General features: G+C 37.7%; 1 protein-coding gene and 1 pseudogene across 2 annotated transcripts in view; both read left to right on the forward strand.

Annotated features, from left to right (window-relative positions):
- The first annotated feature begins 945 nt into the window (after positions 1–945).
- Positions 946–22907, forward strand: part of LOC150088237 (procathepsin L-like) — a 171509-nt gene continuing 149547 nt past the window's right edge. The window contains exon 1 of one of the 2 annotated variants that reach the window (XM_090369398.1): positions 946–1048. The gene's annotated coding sequence lies outside the window, so the exon portion shown is untranslated. The remainder of the gene's footprint in view (positions 1049–22907) is intronic. The other variant, XM_090369399.1, reaches the window with a different exon arrangement.
- Positions 9454–11567, forward strand: LOC150088238 (zinc finger BED domain-containing protein 5-like; annotated as a pseudogene).

Below are 22907 nucleotides of genomic sequence, written 5' to 3' on the forward strand. Positions count from 1 at the left end.
ATAGCACCACCTAGTTTTTCTCAATGCTCGTTATGAGAAAGAAAGGAAACGATGGTGTCCCAGAGTGCCCCCTACCTAAAATTGGGAGAAGGAAAAAATTATCCTAGCAGCAAAGACCTTCTCCTCTCTCTAAAAAATGTTTAATTTCCGTTCAGTTTCCATGCCCCCTTCCATTACAGTTTTCAGTCTGTGACCTTCTTTAAATTTGCTGTGGGCCCCCCGTTGAGAATGACTGATCTAAACGACGATGACCTGCTATCCTCAGTCGTTGAGATGTGGCTATCCCGCTGAGTAAGCCAAACGGGAATGAAGTAATGTGGACGCATCCCGTGTGTTTATAGGAATGAATAATATGCATAATGTACGACTCTGTAAGGTAGTAGATCGATTTCGGCTGATCTTTAGAATAGGGCCCCCCTCCAACTGCCTCAGTCTTAGGGTGTTTATCCCCCTTTCCCACTGTCTTAAATTAGGAAAAGGAGTTCCCGATTTAAAAACAGTCGTGGGGGGACACCCTAACTAACACTGCGGGTTAGGCAATGTCAATCACTGCCTTCTTCTCGCCGCTTAAGATATTCTTGAAAAATCGTTTGTTCTGTTAATTTTGACGAGCAGTGTATAAGTTTTGCGCGTGAATTTTCATTTCATATCAAGTATTTTCCAGGTGTGTAATCACTGTATTGTTGCTATGTGAACTTTTATTGCCATAAAAGTGATTTTTGCTATGTGAACTTTTATTGCCATAAAAGTGATTTTATTGCCATAAAAGTGATTTTTGCATCAATCGAAAAGTGGCATTTAGTTTTCATTCTTGCATTAAAAGGGTCTTTTCCACCACTTTCTGTTACTTAAACCAGTAACAGAAACCAAAACCAGTTTCGGAAACAGAAAAAATTAAGTTCTTTGAAATTGGGTTAAATCACACAGGTGTAATTTACGCCGTGTGTGGCTGTACTTTCGCCTTACGGAATGTACTCGAAGCATCTGATTACAGGTCATGTGACTGCGAATAAACCCAGAGTTCGTGTGTATATAAGTTGGGACGAAAGTAAGTGTTTTTGTATGAATTGTCTATATAGTATTACTTGATTTATGAGTAGTAGTACACAAAATTTAAGTTATTTGGGACGAACAATCAGATAATGTCACATTTATTCTCGTTATGCCGACGTTCATAGTCGAAAATATGAGCCATGAACCAATTTGAAAATGCCGTGCCCTCGGGGCACGCGGAAAACTGTTAGAACGTAATCAAAAGTATATTTAGAAAGCTGTTGATGTTTTCCGTATTAAAAACATATCTATGAAAATAAATCCATATCAAGACAAATATAAATAAGACATCAGATATACCAATATAAAGAAATTTCAATGATTGCATTAAAAATACAAAAGGAATTACTCACATCCAGCTTTCACATTACAGTTGGGGCCATAAGCATTATTATTATTAGCCATTTTAGCATTAGTAGAGGCATATGATGCAAGAAAGCAAGCTTATGCAGCATTAGCCAAAAAAAAAAACAAAAAAAAAAAAAACGCAATATAGTGCAACAGAGCCTGAGGCTTATGCTGCACCAGCCAAAAAAAAATTTCTGAGTTACCCTGAGAGAGAGAGAAGGGAATCTGAGTTACCCTTGAGTATTGCGTACAGGTCTGGAGGCCTCATTTTAGGAAGGATGTAGATTTGCTTGAACGTGTACAGAGAAGGGCAACAAGATTGGTGAGGGGAATGAAGGGATCCTCTTACCAAGAGAGGCTTAAGTTCTGCAAATTGCAGCGGCTGGAGAGTAGGCACCTGCGAGATGATCTGATTGAGGTGTATAAGGCCTTGAATGGGTTGAGCATGCTGAATTCTGATGGGATTCTTCCACTTGTTCAGATTTCAAACCTAAGGGGACATAAATTCAAATTGAGGAAAGACAGATGTAGAATAGATGTGCAGAAATTTGCCTTTAGCCAGCGGGTGATTAATTGCTGGAACAAACTTCCATCTGTCATTGTTGGAAGTTGATAGGTTAAATAAATTTAAGGAGGAACTGGACAAACATTTAGAAGGAATTGTTTTGTAATTTTTTTTTTTGGCTGATGCTGCATAAGGTCATACACTTGCTTTTTTGCATCATATGCCACTACTACTACTATCACCAAGAAAGAGAAGAATGATGATATCCAGCTCAGGACCCTGGAAATTGAGAGAGTAGGTATGAGTATGCTTAGTGATGAAGTGGAGAGCAAATATATTATTTGCTCATTTTTGCTCAGTAGTTCTTCTGGTGCGTCCCCCATTACATAAAAATTTGTGGGAGTACTTTTGGTCGTCCATCAGTTTGGTGTGTAGGGCAGTGGTTCCCAATCTTTTGTTACTCAAGGCACTCTAAGTTAAAAGGTGAATATTAATGGCACACTGAAATAGTGATTGCGATTGAATTCAATGGAATTTTTCCTAATCTTGTGTCACACTGGTTGGGAATGAATGGTGTAGGGGTTGGTGTACGGTTGGAAAAAGCAATCCCAAATATGCATGCAGGGCTTTAAAAATGTAAAACATCTTTTTCATATAATTTTACTTTAATAAGTAAATTAAACATTTTAAAATTTTGTTATAGAGCACTTAAATAAGTGAAATCCAATTATTTATTTATTACATAATTTAAAAAAAAGTTAAAGTAAAACAAAGGCACGTTTCTGATATTTTTCCACAGGTGTAAAAAATTGCAATTACACTAATGCTTAAAATTTTAATTTAGTGGAGTAGCAATATTGTAATTGTAACTACTGATTCTAAGATAAAAGTAATTAAAACGTTTAATTCCAGTTGTGATGCTATCTTTGCCAAATTCAAATCCAACTGTTCTGTGAATGACAATTTATCTTTTTGCTCCCCCGCTTGCACAGTACAGGCACCCCCATATAACACAGTACTTGTACAACACAGTTTTGCTCTAACAGGATTGATAAATTGTGGCAATCATTCCATAACAAGGTACCTATATAACATGGTTTTGCTTTAACACGGTTAGCGAATTGCAGCAAGTCATGCATAACACATAACACTGTATTTTTGAGCTTTTGTGTGGAGAAAACCTTGCTATTATGTAGGATGTAATTTACCAACATTTCCATTCTTTTTTGTCAATCCCCGCTGTTGATTCACTAGTCATTATGCAAAAAAATTATCGGGAAATCCCTGTGTTAGGTTCTGTGCTATTGAACTTGTGCTTGTTTGAGACCATAAAAAATTGTGACTTTGAAGCATGCAGTTCGTGATTTTAAGGTTTTTGTAAGGTTATTGTGGCTTTTATTTGATTGTTTATAAATTTTTCTGGGTATGTATTACTAAACTCTGTTCTTAAGAACCGTTTTGGAATAATTTCTTTGTTGTGAATTAAATTCCAGCCCTAAATTATGCCTAAGGACAGTAAAAAAGTGCCGCCTAAAAGAAACTTTATTTCCCTAGAATCAAAGATACAAATTTGTATCATCTAAAATAGGGGTAAAGGTATCATACATTGCAAAAAGTTTAAATTTAAATGAAGCAACAATCTGGACCATACAGAAAAATGAACAGAAAATTATAACTGCTGTTTCTGCAGTATTTCCACAAATATGACAGCTTGTCCCCAAGCACCAATAATTGAGAAAATGGAAAAACCACTCAGTATTTGGATTGATGATATCAGTAAAAAACGGATCCCATTACATGGCAATGTAATTAAACAAAAGGCACTAAAAATTTATAACCATTTAAAAGAAAATAGAGAATTTTCTGTTAACCCAAAGTTTGTTGCCAGTAAAGGTTAGTTTTAATGATTTAAAAACAATTTATCATTACATAAGAATTCAAGAGGAAAGCGCAACAACTGATAATGAAAGATGCCAAGAAGTATGCAGAGCAATTTCAGAAAATTATTGAGGAGCATGGATACACTCCACATCAAGTTTTTAATGCTGATGACAAGGTCTTTTGTGGAAAAAATTGCCCAACAGAACGTTTATTTCAAAAAAAGAAAACTGCACCAGGTTTTAAGGCATCAAAAGATCGTGTAACATTATATGCAGTAATGCATTAGGAGATTACATGATAAAACCTATGTTAATTTATAGATTCTCTAATCCTTGTGCTATGAAAGGTGTAAATAAAAACCTGTTACAAGTATATTGGAATTTTTTTTTTTAGATTGATTCATTTTCATTTATTCATTTGTTGATATTGGCGGACCACAGGGTTCCCTCTATTAGCCACTGTTTAACATCATGTGGAGAGAGCAGAGTAACTATGTAACTACACAAAAAAAATTATCTACAGAACAATCAACAATATTTGTAGTTCTATATATGATTTCTAACAGGTTAACACTCATAAAATAAAAGATCATCTTAAGGAAACAACTTAACTAGTAAGATGGCCACCAGAATGGCTAAAATATATTTAAATACATCTTCAGAAGTTAAAGAAGTTAAAAATAGTGTATTACTCAAATCTCAATAACAACTTTATCACAACAATCTCAGTGTGATTAGACATCAGAACATCAAAGCTGATTAGACATCAGAACATCAAAGCTAATTAAACATAACCGTCAAATACATTATCAAAGCATGTACAGCACAATTAATTAGTTTAAGTATGCATATACCACACTCACACCTTACACAAAAGGCATAAGACCACAGTAATAATAAGTGACATTACCAGAAGAATAAGTTACTAAAGCAAGAATGATTGACCTTAGGATTAAGTGACAGCAGAGGAACTACATCAATCTCTAACTAATACCCAGGAATTTAAAATTCAGTCTTCACAGTTGACTTGTAACTCCCAGAAGTGAAAGTTTGTAAATAAAAGACTCACTTCTGTCTTCCAGAATGAAAGTTCATAAGAAAGCAGACATTAATGATTACACATATTTGACACTTAATCCAGTCAGGGCATAAGCTAGACCAACCAAACAATATAACCTCAGGGGCTCACATCTAGTGAGTATGTGCTTGGCACACCCATGGTTGTGAGCTGGATATCATCATTCTTCTCTTCCTTGGTGATTCCCTTTTATCTCTCTCGGTGTAGTTCTGAAATTTTTTTTGTCTGGTGCAGCATAATCCTCAGGCTTCCTTGCACCATATGGCTAATAATAAGTCCAGCTCTCAGAGATCAATTACAAATACACCATATTTCTCCAGCTTTCAACAAGGTGAAAGTTCACAAGCACGAATTTCCCAAGCAGTAAGTTAAAATCAAGACGATCAACAATAATACAATATTTACACTTTAACAATTACATAATTTCTAACAGATATGACAGGATAATAAAAAAAACTGTTAACCATTAATATTTATTTCTATCATTAGCATTAGTAGAGGCAATTGATGCAAGAAAGCAAGCTTATGCAGCATCAGCCAAAAAATAAAAAAATAATAAATAAATAAAAAAAAAATACATAAATAAAAATAACCACTTCCACTTCACCCCTCTGTTCGTTCGAAATACCTGTCCAGCTGAGCCTTAAACTTATTTAGGCTATCAACTTCCACGACAAGGGATGGAAGTTTGTTCCACCAACCAACCACCCGCTGGCTAAAGGCAAATTTCCTCACGTCTATCCTACATCTGTCTTTCCTCAATTTGAATTTATGCCCTCTCAGGTGATTATTCTGAGCAAGAGGAAGAATCCCATCAGCATTGAGCATGCTCAAACCATTCAAGGCTTTATACACCTCTATCAGATCACCTCGCAGGTGCCTAGTCTCCAGACACTGTAATTTGCAAAACTTAAGCCTTTCTTCGTAAGAGCACCCCTTTGTTCCATTCACTAATCTTGTTGCCCTTCTCTGTACTCGTTCCAGCATCTCTACATCCTTCTTGAAATGAGGCCTCCAGACCTGTATACAGTAATTTAGGTGTGGCCTGACCATTACTTTATACACGGGAATAATTACCTCCTTATCCCTGCTAGAAAAATAAATTCCTATATATCATTGAGAATGCACCATGAGCTACTCTTGCAGCCCGTCTGCACTGCTCAGAGAACTTCATATCTGCCTGCACAACCACCCCCAGGTCCCTTTCATCCTCTACCACTGTCAGTGTAGTACCACAGAGTTGATACGTTGCTCTCGGGTTGCTGTTTCCCATATGTAGTACTTTACATTTGTCAATGTTAAACTTCATTTGCCACCTCTCAGCCTATCTGCTCAACCTTTCCAGATCCTGTTGCAGCAGCATAGTGTCAGTAGTGTCCTTGACAACCCTGCCAACATTTGTATCGTCTGCAAACTTGGACATTAAGTTTGATATACCATCATCAGTATCGTTTATAAATACAGAAAACAATAATGGACCCAATACTGAACCCTGAGGGACTCCACTAATAACATTAGTCCACGATGAGCAGTGTCCATTGATTACCACTCTCTGTCTTCTCCCCCTCAACCACCCCTTTATCCATAGCAGCAATTTGCCTCCAATGCCACACTGCTCCAATTTGCGCAGCAGTCTTCCATGTGCAACAGTATCAAAAGCCTTTCTAAGATCCAAGTATATAATATCAAAGTTATTCCCTGCATCCAGTTCTTTTGTGACTGCATCATAGTATTCAATCAAATTGGTCAGGCAAGACTTCCCCTTAACAAAACCAAGCTGTGTCCAAGCTATAACTAAAGTCTTGTCTAGATGATCCTGCAGTGCTTCTTTAACCCGTGCCTCCATTAATTTTCCGGGAACAGAAGTTAAACTAACAGGTCTATAATTACTTGTGTCGCCCTTTGATCCTCCTTTGTGAATTGGGATCACATTTGTGTATCTCCAGTCCATGGAGATGCGCAAATGGGTACTTCCCCTGAGTCCAAGGAAGCTCTCATAATTATGGCTAAGGGTTTGCTTACTTCCTTTGCTGTCTTCTTTAATATAACTGGATAGATCCCATCCACCCCAGGTGCCTTTCTTGTGTTTATCTTCAACAATTTCTCCTCCACTTTACTCTCAGTTATTACAAGATTCTCTAGCTTACTACCAGAATTGAATACACCTGTGGCATTCCCCTCGCTGAATAACTCCTCATGTGTGAATGTCGATGCAAAATATTCATTTAGTTTGTTAGCTACCTGAGCAGGATCATCAACAGTTGACCCATCGATATCAAGTGGACCAATTTGATTCATCCCCTTCCTTCTAGAGTTTACATAAGTAAAGAACTCTTTGCTGTTTTTCTTTGCATCTCTTGCCAAAGATTTCTCATAATCTGCCTTTGCCTACCTAACCTCCTTTGTAACTTAGTTACAGATCCACTTGTATCTATAATAGGCTTCTGTGTCACGTGTTAATTTGTATGTATCCCATGCATTTTTCTTCTCTGCCATATGTCTCCTTAGTTCGTCTGACATCCACTTAGGCCTAAACCTTGAACAATATTTCTTAGTTGGTATGTAAAGCCTAGTAGCTTCCAAGATAAGTTCTTTGAATGCTTCCCATTTTGAATTTGCTGTTGGTAACATCATCAGTTTGTCCCACTGTATAGAATTTAAATACTGTCTCAGTCCATCGTAGTCGCCTTTACGAAAGCAATAACCCTTCCCTTTACCCCTAATGGTAGTTACCTCTTTGAGTAAATCCCACTTCAGCACGCTGTGATCACTGTCACCTAGTGGTTCATTTACCTGCAGATTCTTAATGCATGAAGAATCACTACTGATAATCAAATCAAGAGTATTACTTCCTCTAGTTGCCTCCCGAACATGCTGATGTAGAAAACAATCATCCAATAAATCCACAAAAGCCTTGCTAGTGCGTGAGTGACCAACCCACAAATTTCAGTCAATATCTGGGAAATTAAAATCCCCCATTATAAGAATCTCTGATTTACTGGCCCACTCTATTTCCCTGTACAGTTTCTTATTATACTCATCAGAGTCATTAGGCCTATAGCACACTCCTACTCTCAATTTTGATCTCCCAATGCTTATGTCACACCAAACTGACTCGACACTGCACTGTCCAGCGATGTCGACTGGCTTCACTTCCTTGGATTTTATGTATTTTTTAACTAATAGCATAATCACCCCCCTCCCTTCCTATCCTGTCCATCCTTTCTGTAGACATTGTACTCCCCAAATTCCAGTTCTGCATTCCTTATATCTGTGTGACACCACGTCTCTGAAATCCCCACAATATCTGCCTTTGATGTTTTGAGCAATACCTGAAATTCATCAAATTTATTTACTAAACTCCTAGCATTGGTGTACACGCAAGTATACATGCACCTTTTCTTTTTCTTAGCTACCCTAACACAACCCATGTGTTTACTTGTACCCCAATGATTTCCAGCAGTCTCTGAAATATCCTGCATCTTATTTTCCAGGCCGCGGCTCATTCCATAGAAGCAGTGCAAGAATCACTTTCACCTCTGCCAGTGGCTACTGTTAATCTATTAATTCTTGTATCCCCCCAATCTAGCAGTTTTCCGACCCACCTAACACTGCCTCGATAGCATCAGCAAACATTCTTGCATCTTTCTATTTAAGTGTATCCCATCCCTGTAGAAACAGTCTCTCCTGTTAACAAGTACAGACCAGGCTGAAAGGCCCTGTCGATCAATTTGGCCTCCAGGGCCGAATTGATCGACAGGGCTCTCATCATATACTCCCTCCTATCGTGTCTGTGCAGAATTGCAGACACTTTCAAATTCAACCCTAATTCACGTCTTTTTTTCAACAGTGACCTGTACTTGTTAAGTAATTCCGCCGGTCTCCTACTCTTAATATCATTAGTGCCAACGTGTACAACTATATCACCTTTTGTGACCTTAAAAGATGATATCCGCTCTACAACGTCATCAACATTTGCCTCTGGCAGACATACCCTGGTCCTGTTCCAGCTATCCTTTTTACAAAGCATTTTTCCCATTTCCCTGACAATAGTCACCAACAACTACTAGTTCCTTTGGGACCAGCGCATTCTGCCTTGGGGGCTGCCGCTGTGTTGCGTGATGACCAAGTGCAAGCTCTGGCTTTGGTGTGGGCAGCTGAGAGCTTGATGGGCCCCCTCACTTTTAATCCTTCGAGGGCATCTATCTATTGAATCATTCCTGTTAATTGGTAAATTAGGCGTGTGTTAATAAGGAACAATTATATGTATAACGGAAAATTGAATAAAAACTATTAACCAATTCTTAATTGCATATTAATGTATTTTTTTTAAATTAATTAATTCTTGATAAATTTAGTTTGATATTTGACAATTTAATATCAAATAAATATATCTAATGCTGAGCAAAGAACAAAACCCGGTTTATTAGTTTCATTAGTATTTTAGTTTGTTTGTCTTTTGCCATCTTACGCAAAAACCACTGATGTCGTGGACACTATTCTAATAAGTACAACACAACTATTGCAAAGAATTTTTGGTTCTGACCAGAGAAATAGTAATTATATAATTTTTTTCTACAGATAATATTATGGCCGAATCTAAGAAAAAATGTAGAGAATGTAGTATTGAATATTTGAACTATGGCTTTATTCAGTCGCCTACAAACAGTATATTACCAATGTGTTTTATCAAATGAAGCTATGAAACCTTCAAGACTACGAGAACATTTGATAAAAGTTCATGCTGATAAAAAAGATAAGCATTTATTTTATTTTCAAGCACTTAAAGAAAAATGTTTGAAACAACCGACATTGGTAAAACTCTTTTCAACAGCATCCAAACAAGATGACGATGGGTTGCGTGCTTCTTACAACATTTCGTTACTGATTGCTAAAATGGGAAAACTGCATACTATTGGTGAAGAACTAATTGTACCAGTTGTAAGTGAGGTAAAATGCACTATGCTGCACATGCCAGTGTCTGATATTATCAATAAAATTTCTTTGAGCAATAATACAGTGCAAAGAATTGATGAAATGGCTCAAGATGTTGAAGACTCATTATGTGAGTATTTAAAAACATCCCAGTTCTCTATACAGCTTGAAGAGTTAACTTTGCCAGGAATTGAAGCCTTACTTTTAGCATATGTGCGATTCATAAAAGAAGAACAAATTTGTGAACAATTATTATTTGCTAAAAATTTGAAAACTGATACTAAAGGAGAATCGATATTTCATGCATTGGAGAGTTTTTTAAAGAAAAAGAAATACCCCTGAGTAATATCTTGTCAATTGCTACTGATGGTGCTCCAGCGATGATAGGGTGCTATAGGGGGTTTCTTGCATATTTAAAAAAGGCGGCGCCGAATGCATTCACTGTACACTGTGTCATCCTTCGTCAACATTTAGTTGCCAAAAATCTGAGTGAATGCCTACATAGGTCATTAGATTATGTCATTAAAGCAATCAACAAAATCAGAATCAATTCATTGAATGACAGATTGTTTAGACAACTTTGTATTGAAAACGATGAAGAATTCAATCGCTTGCTGCTTCATACAGAAGTTCGTTGGCTATCAAAAGGTACCTGTTTGAATCGGTTTGATAATCTCTTTAACTCTGTGCTCGAGTTTCTAGAAAACAAAGATGATGCTTTACGAGCCAACTTGATTGATTCCAAAAATGACATAGCTTATTTGACAGACTTGTTTAACAAATTTAATGAAACAAATCTACAACTTCAAGGCGATGAGCTGAATTTAATAAAAACAAAAGCTGTTATTTCTGCATTTGTGGCAGAACTTCTGTACAAACAAAATTTAGGACGAGGGGAATTCAGCCAGTTTCCAAATTTATCAACAAGAAAAATATGATGAAGACTTACTTACCTATTGTCAGCACCTGGATGCTCTCCATTCTGACTTCAATCAACGATTTGAAGATATTTTTAAAATGAACATACCCGATTGGGTTCTGAATCCTTTTTCAAGTACAAACACAGAAGAATCTCCAAAATTACATGAGGAACTGATAGATGTAACAACAAATGAAGAATTGAAATTTAAACTCAAAGACGGCTACCAACAATTCTGGCTGCAAAAGCAGATACCTACAGTTTATCCTGCATTATGGGCTATCAAGGGCTATCATTATGGGCTGTCAAGTAAATTTGGGCTATTATGGGCTATCGCATTATGGGCTGTCAAGTGAAGGACATTCTTATCAAAACTAAACTAAAATGGTCTTGGGCAGGACACACAGCTCGAAGACATGATGACAGATGGACTAAGAAAATAACAGAATGGTATCCAAGAGGAGCTAGAAGAAAACCTGGAAGACAAAGGCGGAGATGGATAGATGAAATTCGTGAGTTTGTGGGTAGTAAATGGATGGCCAGTGCTCAAAACAGAAGGAACTGGAAAGTTGCTGGAGAGGCCTTCATCCTGCAGTGGATTGAAAATGGCTGACGATGATGATATGGGCTATAGTACAAAAGTTTTTAATTGCATTTCCTTCATCATATTTAGTGTAATGTGGGTCACAAATTTGTGCGGTCACATTTAGTGCGGTCACAAATTTGTTAACAAAAAAAAGAAACTAACTGCAAATAGCGAATCATGGTGATTTAAGAATACTGCTGACAAAAATAGAGCTGAGGATTAATACATTGATAGAAGCGCACCAGGTTCATCCTTCTCATTAGGATCATTTTTAATGTTATTCGTAATTTTTATTTTCATATTATCTTTCGTTATCTTAATTTTCTGTGTGTAATGCGAATGTTACTATGGTTGATTTTAATAAATAATTTTATAATTTCAAGCTTCAAGGTGTCTTATTTACAACATCTTTATTTACTATGTTTTAAGATGTAGGTAGATATATAGATACATAAAAAACGCAAATTTTTTACTATATTTTTGTTAGCTTAAAGAAGGTCGATTTCCAGGGGGGCCGCTGAGTAATTTTTTTTCTGAAAAGGGGCGGTAGGACAAATAAGTTTGGGAACCTATGCGCTAAACACCCTAGTATCATGACATTGTTTTGCTAATTTTTTATTTACTATTACTTAGTCTGTTATTGATTGTGTACCTCTTGCTGACCATGTATATTTATGTATATCACGTTTTCTAAAAAAATGTATTTGTTATCTTTAAATTATTAAATGTTGCAAAATCTCTTAATTTATATCCATATTTCCATTTACTTTATTTTCTCCATAACATCCCATAATATTTTTTATTGCCTTATTCCCTACCCGAGCATTATAATCTCCCAAAATAACTACTTGGTCCTTTTTTATATTCTTATCGAGTTCTTTTTGTAACTCTAAATAAAATTTATCTGTTTCTTCCTCTTTTCCATATTCTGGAGAATAAATTACAATTATGCATAAATAACCTGTCTAATTTAAATCTTACTGTTATTATTCTATTATTTATAAATGTGTAGCTCTGTATTTTGGTTTTCCATTTCTGATCTATTAATATTGCTTCCCCTCCACTAGCTCTTTCCTTTTGATCTACTCCACTGTATATCATTGTATAAAAATCATAATCTTTCGTACCTTTTAATTTTTTCTTTGTTTCTGTTATTACTGCTATATTTACTTTCTTCTGTTTTAAATGTTTAAGTAGTTCGACTTCTTTATATCCCAATCCTCCTCTTATGTTCCATGTTGCAATATTTAAAATGTCTGTTATTCCTTTTCTTTTCCTTTTTCCAGTCCAAGACACATCCCTTTGTCCATCTGGTTTTCCTCTTTGAGCTTTATGAGTTTTTATTTTTTTTACATGGGGAGGGAACCTCCCCATGTAAAAAAAATCCAGCCTCCCGCACAACCCCTAACCTGGAGGACCAGTATGTTACTCTTCGTGCCCTACCCTTTGACCTGTCTGGCTACCGCCAGCATAGCTCTCTGGGTCATCGAGATACTAAAGCCTTCTCACCGCGACAAGGTGGTAACATTTGTTGTATTTATTCAATTTTTTTATCTTATACGCAGGAAAAATTACAAAAGCGTGCAATTTAAAAAAATTTCAAAATTATAAAATTACAAAAAAAGAAAGGAGACAGGCATAATGTCAGTAAGTTTTACCTCTCGAGCATCGTTGCCAGAATCGACATCTTCAGCTGATGAGTACGCCACTGCGGAGGTTGAGGGCTGTGGAGATTTAGAAGCTGCTCAACCTTACGAAAGAACATATTAATGGATGACTGGATGATGGCTTTTTTTCTTTTCATTGTAGATTTCTTTGTAGCAAGCAAGCATATCATTCACCTCTCTGTTAACTTTTAGGAATCGTTCGCTGCCAGGATCAATCTTCTCAAACCTCGCCATTGCTGTCTCTCTCTCGTGATGAAGCGTCTCATCTCCTCATTTGGTTCATTTTGAGCTTTGTCAGCATTTTCTTCTTTCACTATTGTTGCCTGCAAGTCAATAAGTTCTTCATTAGATAATTCCTTCTCTTCTTCTTCTATTAATTCCTCTACGTCTTTGGCATCAACCTCCAACTGAAGTAGCTCTGCAACCTTTACAATCTTATCTGTAACCGTTTCATATGATTCGTCTTTTTCAAATCCTTCGAAGCCTTTTATGTGCCGTGAGCATATTTTCTTCCATGCGCCATTTAAACAACTTTTAGTAATTTCCACCTAAGGCCTTTTAATGTTCAAGATGGCGTGGTAAATATTGTAAGATTTCCAAAAGTTCTTAACGTAAAATTTTTCTCACCGTCTACTGCAGACAATTTCTGAGCAAATGTTGTGCGTAAATAATATGCTTTTAAATTCAAAATAACACCCTGATACATAGGCTGGATGAGTGAAGTAGTGTTTGGCGGTAGAAATATGACTCTCACGTTCAAATTGAAATCATCTAGATGCGTAGGATGTCCAAGAGCATTATCTAATAGAAGCAAAATCTTGAAAGGAACGTTGTTGTCTTTACAATATTTTTCAACCTTAGGAATGAAGCAGCATTTAAACCAATCCTCAAAGAAAGATATTGTTATCCATGCTCTCTGTTTCGATCGGAAATGCACGGGAGGGTTTAATGCACAAGGATTTCCAGAATGGTACACAAGCTCTGAAATATCCTGCTGCATTAGCCCCAAGCAAGAGCATGCCCCGATCTTTTGATGCTTTGAAACCTGGCATTGTATTTTCCTCTTTGGCAGTGTATGTTCGATCCGGCATTTTTTTCCAATACAGAGCAGTCTCATCAACGTTAAAAATTTGCTGCATTGAATAGCCGCCTTCATAAATAATTTTTTCCAACATATCAAAAAATTTCTCTGCAGCTGCAGAATCTCTTCACTGGCGACTTCACTGCATACTTTAACGTTGTGGAAACCACCGCGATGCTTGACCCTATTAAACCACCCGTTGCTTGCCACGAACTTGGTTTGGGTTTGCCATAGTTATCCTTAATATCTTTATAAATACTTGTTGCTTTTGCTTGAATGGTCATTAGACTCAGGGGCACTCGCTTCTGAATCTGATTTTTGATCCACATTATTAACAGCTGTTCCATCTTCGATATAGCACCTGAACACTGTTTTGTGATCACTGTTTATCTTAAGTGCGTTGACCCTTTGACATGTTCCTTTATATGCGCACTGTCATTTAAAATAGTATTCACTGTTGAAGCAGCGAGACCTAATTTCCTTGCAATAGATGACAAACTTTGTCCTGCTTCATACTTCTTAATCATTTTCATCTTCATTTTCTAAATCAATTTTGTTTTGTTTCCTGGCACTGCCACCACTTGCACTTTTCATTGGTTGCTTTCCCTTCATCATTATAATACATAAATAGGAATGAAGAGAAGTTTCTGAAAATTTGTATTTTATACGATTGAAGATTCCAGTGAAGGGGAACACATTTCCCCATAACAGCGTAAAAACCCACACAGTTGCAGTTATCAGTATTATCACAAATGCAATGGGATCGAGTTTACTACCCGTTTATAATTAGATGCACGAACAGAAAAGCCCAATAAACCGGAAAGTGCAAATTGTTTTATGGTCATGACCTCCAGAAACGTGCTTTAGGAAAATATCACCGAGGCGTTCAGAATTGATTCTTATAACGAGAACATATGATAATGATGAAAGGGTAGTGCAACTTCCATTATAAATATGGCCTTTTAGAGAGGTAAATAGCTTAGTAATATAGCGAATTTTTCCACTTCCAAGGACTTGGAAAGAATTACAAAAAAAAAAAAAAAAACACACAATGTGTTATTTGGTTCACATTACGATATTTTCACGATACCCCCATTTATTCCTACAGGATGCAGATATTTTTCGACGATTTTAAGTTTGCACAGGCCAGAAAAAACTTACGTAAAGTCGAGTATTACATAAGTCAGGGAGTTCCTGTACTTCTCTCTGTCTTGGGCAAGATGAAAAAGATCCTCAGCTGATCTGCCGGTCCAATTGCAGATGTTTTTCAGCCAAGAAAGTGTCTTCCCCACTCCTCTCTTTCCCGCTATATTCCCTTCTATTATTACTTGAAGCAATTTATATTTCACATTTCTAAGGATGGGTCCTAATTGGCAGTTTTCCATCTCTTCACTCATCCCAGCAATTCATGTTTTCTTCCTGCTATTTTCAAAAGCATGCATGGCCTCTCTTTCGTTCATGCTTGATGCTTTAACATCCAGGTTTCAACTCCGTATAATAGTATGGACCACATATAGCACCTAACAAATTTCAGTCTGATTGACAGATTTAGAAGTTTGTGATGCCAGCATTGTTCAGTATTTTGTAAAGGCATTTCTCTCAACTTCTATTCTTGCTTTTATTTCTGCTTCCAGGTCTAGATCAGCATTCAGCCAACTGCCAAGGTATTTAAAATGAGCCACTCTATCTATTGGATCCCCATTCATTATTATCCAGGCTTGGCTTACTGGAGATTTACTCGCAGTCATGTATTTGATCTTGTTGACATTGATTCTTAAACCCATGTCATTACATTTGTTGTTAATACAATCCAAAAGCAATTGAAGATCTTCTATATTTATTGCAAATATAGCAGTATCATTAGCATATCATATGCTATTTATCAGCTGACCATTTATTTAATTCCTTCTTTCCTTTCCCACAATGCATTTTGGAAAATAACTTCAGAATAGATGCTAAATAGCATGGGCAAGAGAATACAACCCTTCCTTACCCCTCTTTTTATATTGATCTCATCAGTTTCAACCGTTTCAACACTTACAGTGGCTGTTTGATTCCAGTAGATTTCTTAGATGAGTCTGAATTTTCCATCCATCAAGATCTAGCTTTTTAACTTTTTAAGTGTTTCTATAAGGTTTATATGTTGTACCTGATCGAAAGCCTTTTCAAAATCTATAAAGTAGATGAATACTGCCTTCTGGTGTTCTCTACATTTTTGTAACAACACATTTATATTCGGAGAGCTTCTCTTGTGCCTAGTGCGCTTTGGAATCCAAATTGTGTGAAATAAACATATCTAATCTTGGTTAGAAATCTGAGTGTTATCAAAGTTGAGCATGTGAGAAGCAGACTTTTTTTTTTTTTTTTTTTTACCTACGAGAGCTTCTCTTGTGCCTAGTCCGCTTCAGAATCCAAATTGGATGTGAGAGAGTACCGATTCACATTTTTTGTAAATCCTGTTTTGGATTATTCGTAGCAGCAGCTTCAACATGTGGCTTATCAGACTAATAAGATGAAAATCATTGCATGAGGTGATGCTGTTTTTCTTTGGAAGAGGGATGAACGAGGACCTCAAACAATCGTTAGGTAGGGTTCCATTTAGATATATTTTATTGAACATTTTGGTTAGAGCTTTCAGATTTTTTTCATCTAGAAGTTTCACTATTTCAATTGGGATTTGATCTGGCCAACTGTCTTTCCAGTCTTTGCCACTCCCAGAGCATATTTGACTTCAGACTAGAATTTCAAGGCCTTCTCCATAGGTATTTCAACATTTACACCTTGTCTGGGATCATCAAAAAGCATCTTGATTTAGGTTTCCCACTTCTTTCTGTCATCACCTCTTAAAACTAATTGATCTAGGCATTCTTTATTGTGTATCACATTCTTCCATTTGTATTTCCTGTTAATTCTTTTAGCTTCTTATGTAGATTGAACTTATCATGCCTTCGTTCTAATTCTGCTGTCTCTGTTGATTTTTCTAGCATCCACTCTTCTTTTGCTTCCTTAATTTTCCTCTTTATCATTTTTTTTGATCTGCTGGTATTTAGTTGGAGCACCATTTTTGAACTTCCTTCTTTTATCCATTAGGATCGCTTCTGTCATCTACTGCTTTTTTGCTGGTTGTTTTTCATCACTTAGAATTTCTTTTCCAGTACTGATAATGATCTTACCAAACTCCTTCCATTTGTCATTTACATCTTCAGCTCTGACTCTGTTGTTTAATTTTATGTTCAGCTCTTTACTCAGTTTTTCTTTCACATTTGAGACCTTGAGTTTTTCACAATTTAATCTGCTTGTCTTATTTGCTTTCCTAATGGATCTCAACCTTGTTTTGATAGTACCTTTTAATAAGTTATGATTGGAATCAGCATCTGCACTAGGGTAGGTTTTGGCTTCTTTGAAACTATTCTGAAAACACTTATTTATCACTTATTTATTTAGTTTGCTATTTTCATGCTCTCCTCTTGACAGAACTGTATGAGCCGATCTTCTCGCTCATTTTGTAAACCCAATCCAAAATCACCCACAATGTCAAGTACCTTTCCTTTGTTGATTTTGATGTTATAGTCTCCCATGATGATATTTACATCATGTTTTTGTACTTGTAATGTCTTTCAATTGCCTGTAGAACTCTTCAATAACATCGTCACTCTTATCAGCTGTAGGTGCATATATTTGTATCACATTAACTAGGTTAACCCTGCAGTTGTAGCATAATGATACAATCTGAATATGGAATAAAATGAACTGCTGATTTCTTCTGGCATCGTGGATCATAATTCCCATACTGTTTTTATGTGTATGTCACATGTCCCAGAGTAGTATAAGACTATACAATTGGAATGGCAGATTCCTGAGTTAGTCCATCTGGTCTCACTTAAACCTAGAATTTCTACTATACGTTCCATTTCCCTAGCTACAGTTGCCAGTTTCCCAGCTTCATATAAGGTTCTAAAGTTCCATGTTTCTATTTTTCTTAATGAAAGTTTTTGCCATCCGGGGATTCTTAGCACCCATGTGTGAATGTAGATGCAAAATACTCATTCGGTTCCTCAGCTACCTGAGCAGATTCATCAACAGTAGAACCATCGACGTCAAGTGGATCAATCTGATTCGTCCCCTTCCTTCCTTCTAGAGTTTACATAAGTAAAGAAGTCTTTGCATCCTTTGCTAAAAATTTCTCATAATATGCCTTTGCTTGTCTAACCTTCTTTGTGACTTCATTACCAACTAGCTTATACTGCTATGGGTTTCTGTGTCTCCTAATAAGTGTATTCCATGCATTTCTTTTTTTCTCTGGCACGAGTCTCATTGGTTCATCTGGCATCCATTTAGGCCTAAACCTTGAACAGTATTTCTTAGTTGGTAGGAAAAGCCGAGTAGCTTCCAAGATTAATTCCTTGAATGCTTGCCAATCAGAATTTCATGTTGGTAACATTATCAGTTGGCCCACTGCATAGAATTTAAAATATATCTGAGACCACTGTAGTCACCTTTACAAAAGCAGAAATCCTTCCCTTTACCTCTGATGGTAGTTACACCTTTGAATAAATCACGCATCAGTACACTGTGATCACTGCCACCTAGTGATTCCTTTATGTGCAAATTCTTAATGCATGAATAATTACTGCTGATAATCAGATCAAGAGTATTACTTCCTCTGGTTAGCATTAGCATTAGCATTAGTAGAGGCATTTGATGCAAGAAAGCAAGCTTATGCAGCATCAGCCAAAAAAAAAAAAAAAAAAAAAACCCACTTCCACTTCACCCCTCTATTCGTTCCAAATACCTGTCCAGCTGAGCCTTAAACTTATTTAGGCTATCAACCTCCACCACAAGGGATGGAAGTCTGTTCCACCAACCAACCACCCGCTGGCTAAAGGCAAATTTCCGCACGTCTATCCTACATCTGTCTTTCCTCAATTTGAATTTATGCCCTCTCAGGTGATTATTCTGAGCTAGAGGAAGAATCCCATCAGCATTGAGCATGCTTAAACCATTCAAGGCTTTATACACCTCTATCAGATCACCTCGCTGGTGCCTAGTCTCCAGACACTGTAATTTGCAAAACTTAAGCCTTTCTTCGTAAGAGCACCCCTTTGTTCCATTCACTAATCTTGTTGCCCTTCTCTGTACTCGTTCCAGCAGCTCTACATCCTTCTTGAAATGAGGCCTCCAGACCTGTATACAGTACTCTAGGTGTGGCCTGACCATCGCCTTATACAATGGAATAATCACCTCCTTATCCCTGCTGGAAAAATTCCTGTATATCATTGACAATACTCCATGAGCTACTCTTGCAGCCCGTCTGCACTGCTCAGAGAACTTCATATCTGCCTGCACAACCACCCCCAAGTCCCTTTCATTCTCTACCAGTGTCAGTGCTGTACCACAGAGTTGATACGTTGCTCTGGGGTTGCTGTTTCCCATGTGTAGTACTTTACATTTGTCAATGTTAAACTTCATTTGCCACCTCTCAGCCCATCTGCTCAACCTTTCCAGATCCTGTTGCAGCAGCATAGTGTCAGTAGTGTCCTTGACAACCCTGCCAACCTTTGTATCGTCTGCAAACTTGGACATTAATCCCGATATACCATCATCAATATCATTTATAAATACAGAAAACAATAATGGACCCAACACTGAGCCCTGAGGGACTCCACTAATAACATCAGTCCACGATGAGCAGTGTCCATTGATTACCACTCTCTGTCTTCTCCCCCTCAACCACCCCTTTATCCATAGCAGCAATTTGCCTCCAATGTCACACTGCTCCAATTTGTGTAGCAGTCTTCCATGTGCAACAGTATCAAAAGCCTTTCTAAGATCCAAGTATATAATATCAAAGTTATTCCCTGCATCCAGTTCTTTTGTGACTGCATCATAGTATCCAATCAAGTTGGTTAGGCAAGACTTCCCCTTAACAAAACCATGCTGTGCCTGAGCTATAACTGAAGTCTTGTCTAAATGATCTTGCAGTGCTTCTTTAACCAGTGGCTCCATTAATTTTCCTGGAACAGAAGTTAAGCTCACAGGTCTATAATTACTTGTGTCAGCCTTTGATCCTCCTTTGTGAATTGGGGTCACATTTGCACATTTCCAGTCTATGGGTACCTCCCCTGAGTCCAAGGAAGCTCTCATAATTATGGCTAAGGGTTTGCTTCCTTCCTTTGCTGCCTCCTTTAATATAACTGGATAGATCCCATCCACCCCGGGTGCCTTTCTTGTGTTTATCTTCAACAGTTTCTCCTCCACTTTACTCCCAGTTATTTCAAGATTCTGTAACTTACTGCTAGAGTTGAATACACCTCTGGCATTCCCCTCGCTGAATAACTCCTCATGTGTGAATGTCGATGCAAAATATTCATTTAGTTTGTTAGCTACCTGAGCAGGATCATCAACACTTGACCCATCAATATCAAGTGGACCAATCTGATTCATCCCTTTCCTTCTAGAGTTTACATAAGTAAAGAACTCTTTGCTGTTTTTCTTTGCATCCCTTGCCAACGATTTCTCGTAATCTGCCTTCGCCTGCCTAACCTCCTTTGTAACTTGGTTCCATATCAACTTGTATCTATCATAGGCTTCTGTGTCATGTGTTAATTTGTAAGTATCCCATGCATTTTTCTTCTCTGCCATATGCCTCATTAGTTCATCTGACATCCATTTTGGCCTAAACCTTGAACAATATTTCTTAGTTGGTATGTAAAGCCTAGTAGCTTCCAAGATAAGTTCTTTGAATGCTTCCCATTTTGAATTTGCTGTTGGTAACATCATCAGTTGGTCCCACTGTATAGAATTTAAATACTGTCTCAGTCCATCGTAGTCGCCTTTACGGAAGCAATAACCCTTCCCTTTACCCCTAATGGTAGTTACCTCTTTGAGTAAATCCCACTTCAGCACACTGTGATCACTGCCACCTAGTGGTTCATTTATCGGCAGATTCTTAATGCATGAAGAATCACTGCTGATAATCAAATCAAGAGTATTACTCCCTCTAGTTGCCTCCCAAACATGCTGATGTAGAAAACAATCATCCAATAAATCCACAAAAGCCCTGCTAGTGTGTGAGTATCCAGCCTCCAAATTCCAGTCAATATCTGGGAAATTAAAATCTCCCATTATAAGACACTCTGATTTACTGGCCCACTCTATTTCCCTGTACAGTTCCTTATTATACTCATCAGAGTCATTAGGCCTATAGCACACTCCTACTCTCAATTTTGATCTCCCAATGTTTATGTCACACCAAACTGACTCCACACTGCACTGTCCAGCGATGTCGACTGGCTTCACTTCCTTGGTTTTTATGTGTTTCTTAACTAATAGCATAACACCTCCCCCCTTCCTATCCTGTCTATCCTTTCTGTAGACGTTGTACTCCCCAAATTGCAGTTCCGCATCCCTTATATCTGTGTGACACCATGTCTCTGATATCCCAACAATATCTGCCTTCGATGTTTTGAGCAATACCTCAAATTCATCAAATTTATTTACTAAACTCCTAGCATTGGTGTACACGCAAGTATACCTGCACCTGTTTCTATTCTTAGCTACCCTAACACAACCCATGTGTTTACTTGTACCGCAATGGCTCCCAGCAGTCTCTGAAATACCATGCATCTTAAACCTCTCAAACATGCTGATGTCGAAAACAATCATCCAATAAATTGACAAAAATCCTGTTAGTGTGGGGGTGACCAGCCCACAAGTTCCAGTCAATATCTGGGAAGTTAAAATTCCCCATTATAAGACAATCCAATTTACTGACCGACTATTTCTCTGTACAGTTGTTTGTTGTACTCATCGGAGTCATTAGAATGAGAACACACAAAGGATCTTCAGCCTTGGTCCTTGAGGTTGTCACAGATATTCTCTCAGATATGCCAGACAAGCTGTACTTGCTACCTGGAGGTCTAAAATGCTGAGGAAACTGATATTCGGGTGAGATTCAAGTCAAGTAGACCCAATTTCAGAGAAGTCCGGACGGTCTGTGACAGCCAAATCCTCTGCTTGCACCGTCATGATGGTGGGACTGTTAGTAATCCTGGGTATAACCTCCATGCACAAGCACACTGTGGGTGACCACCCAGGTTTGAACCAACGTAAGCAGGGGTTGAGGTGTGGCGCCCACACCACATGGAGGAATCCCACCCCTCTGTGTTACCAGGCAATACTAGGTGGTAGATGACTCTCATCAACCGGTGCAATACCACCACTTTGCTTATTGGAGGCTACAAGTGGTGGAACCCATGTTTAGTCTCCAGAGCTAAGTTCCGGTCAACCCTTCCCCCATCTCTTCTGTCATGCTGTATGACTGACTGATGACTTTTGAGGTTATGATGAACATCATGGAGAGATCCAATCTTCCTTACATTTCGAGGTAACAGCTCTAAAACAGTGTTCGCAGGCTGGGCGCTAGTTAGTACACTGGACCGAACTTATTGGTAACTCTTTAGGAGGCTTCCAGATCAATTAGTGTATAATCTTGCTACCTCACCTCTGCCAGATAGTGACTGGAGAGAGTCCGAGCAGTGTGTATGCGGGAGGCATTGTCGACGCCACGTTATATCAAGGATCTGGGTCTATTTTTTCCAAGTGTATGCCATATCCAAAACTTTCATTACTTCATACAGCATGTCCCCCCCCCCACACTTTTTCTTGCTATTGAATACATCGTGAATTGTTAAACTAATAGAGTAAGCTTATCTGCGAAAAGATCTAAACCTCCCAAACACTTCCTAGTTCATTTCACAAATATACGTGGTCTTAGTTCTAATCTCAGTGATGTCCATTTCCACTTGCAGTGTGCTAAACCCCATGTACTTTTTCTGAGAGAATCTCAGTTATCG

Source organism: Mastigoproctus giganteus, chromosome 3, assembly GCF_048544385.1.
Source record: "Mastigoproctus giganteus isolate SK-2022 chromosome 3, ASM4854438v1, whole genome shotgun sequence".
NCBI lineage: Eukaryota > Metazoa > Arthropoda > Arachnida > Uropygi > Thelyphonidae > Mastigoproctus > Mastigoproctus giganteus.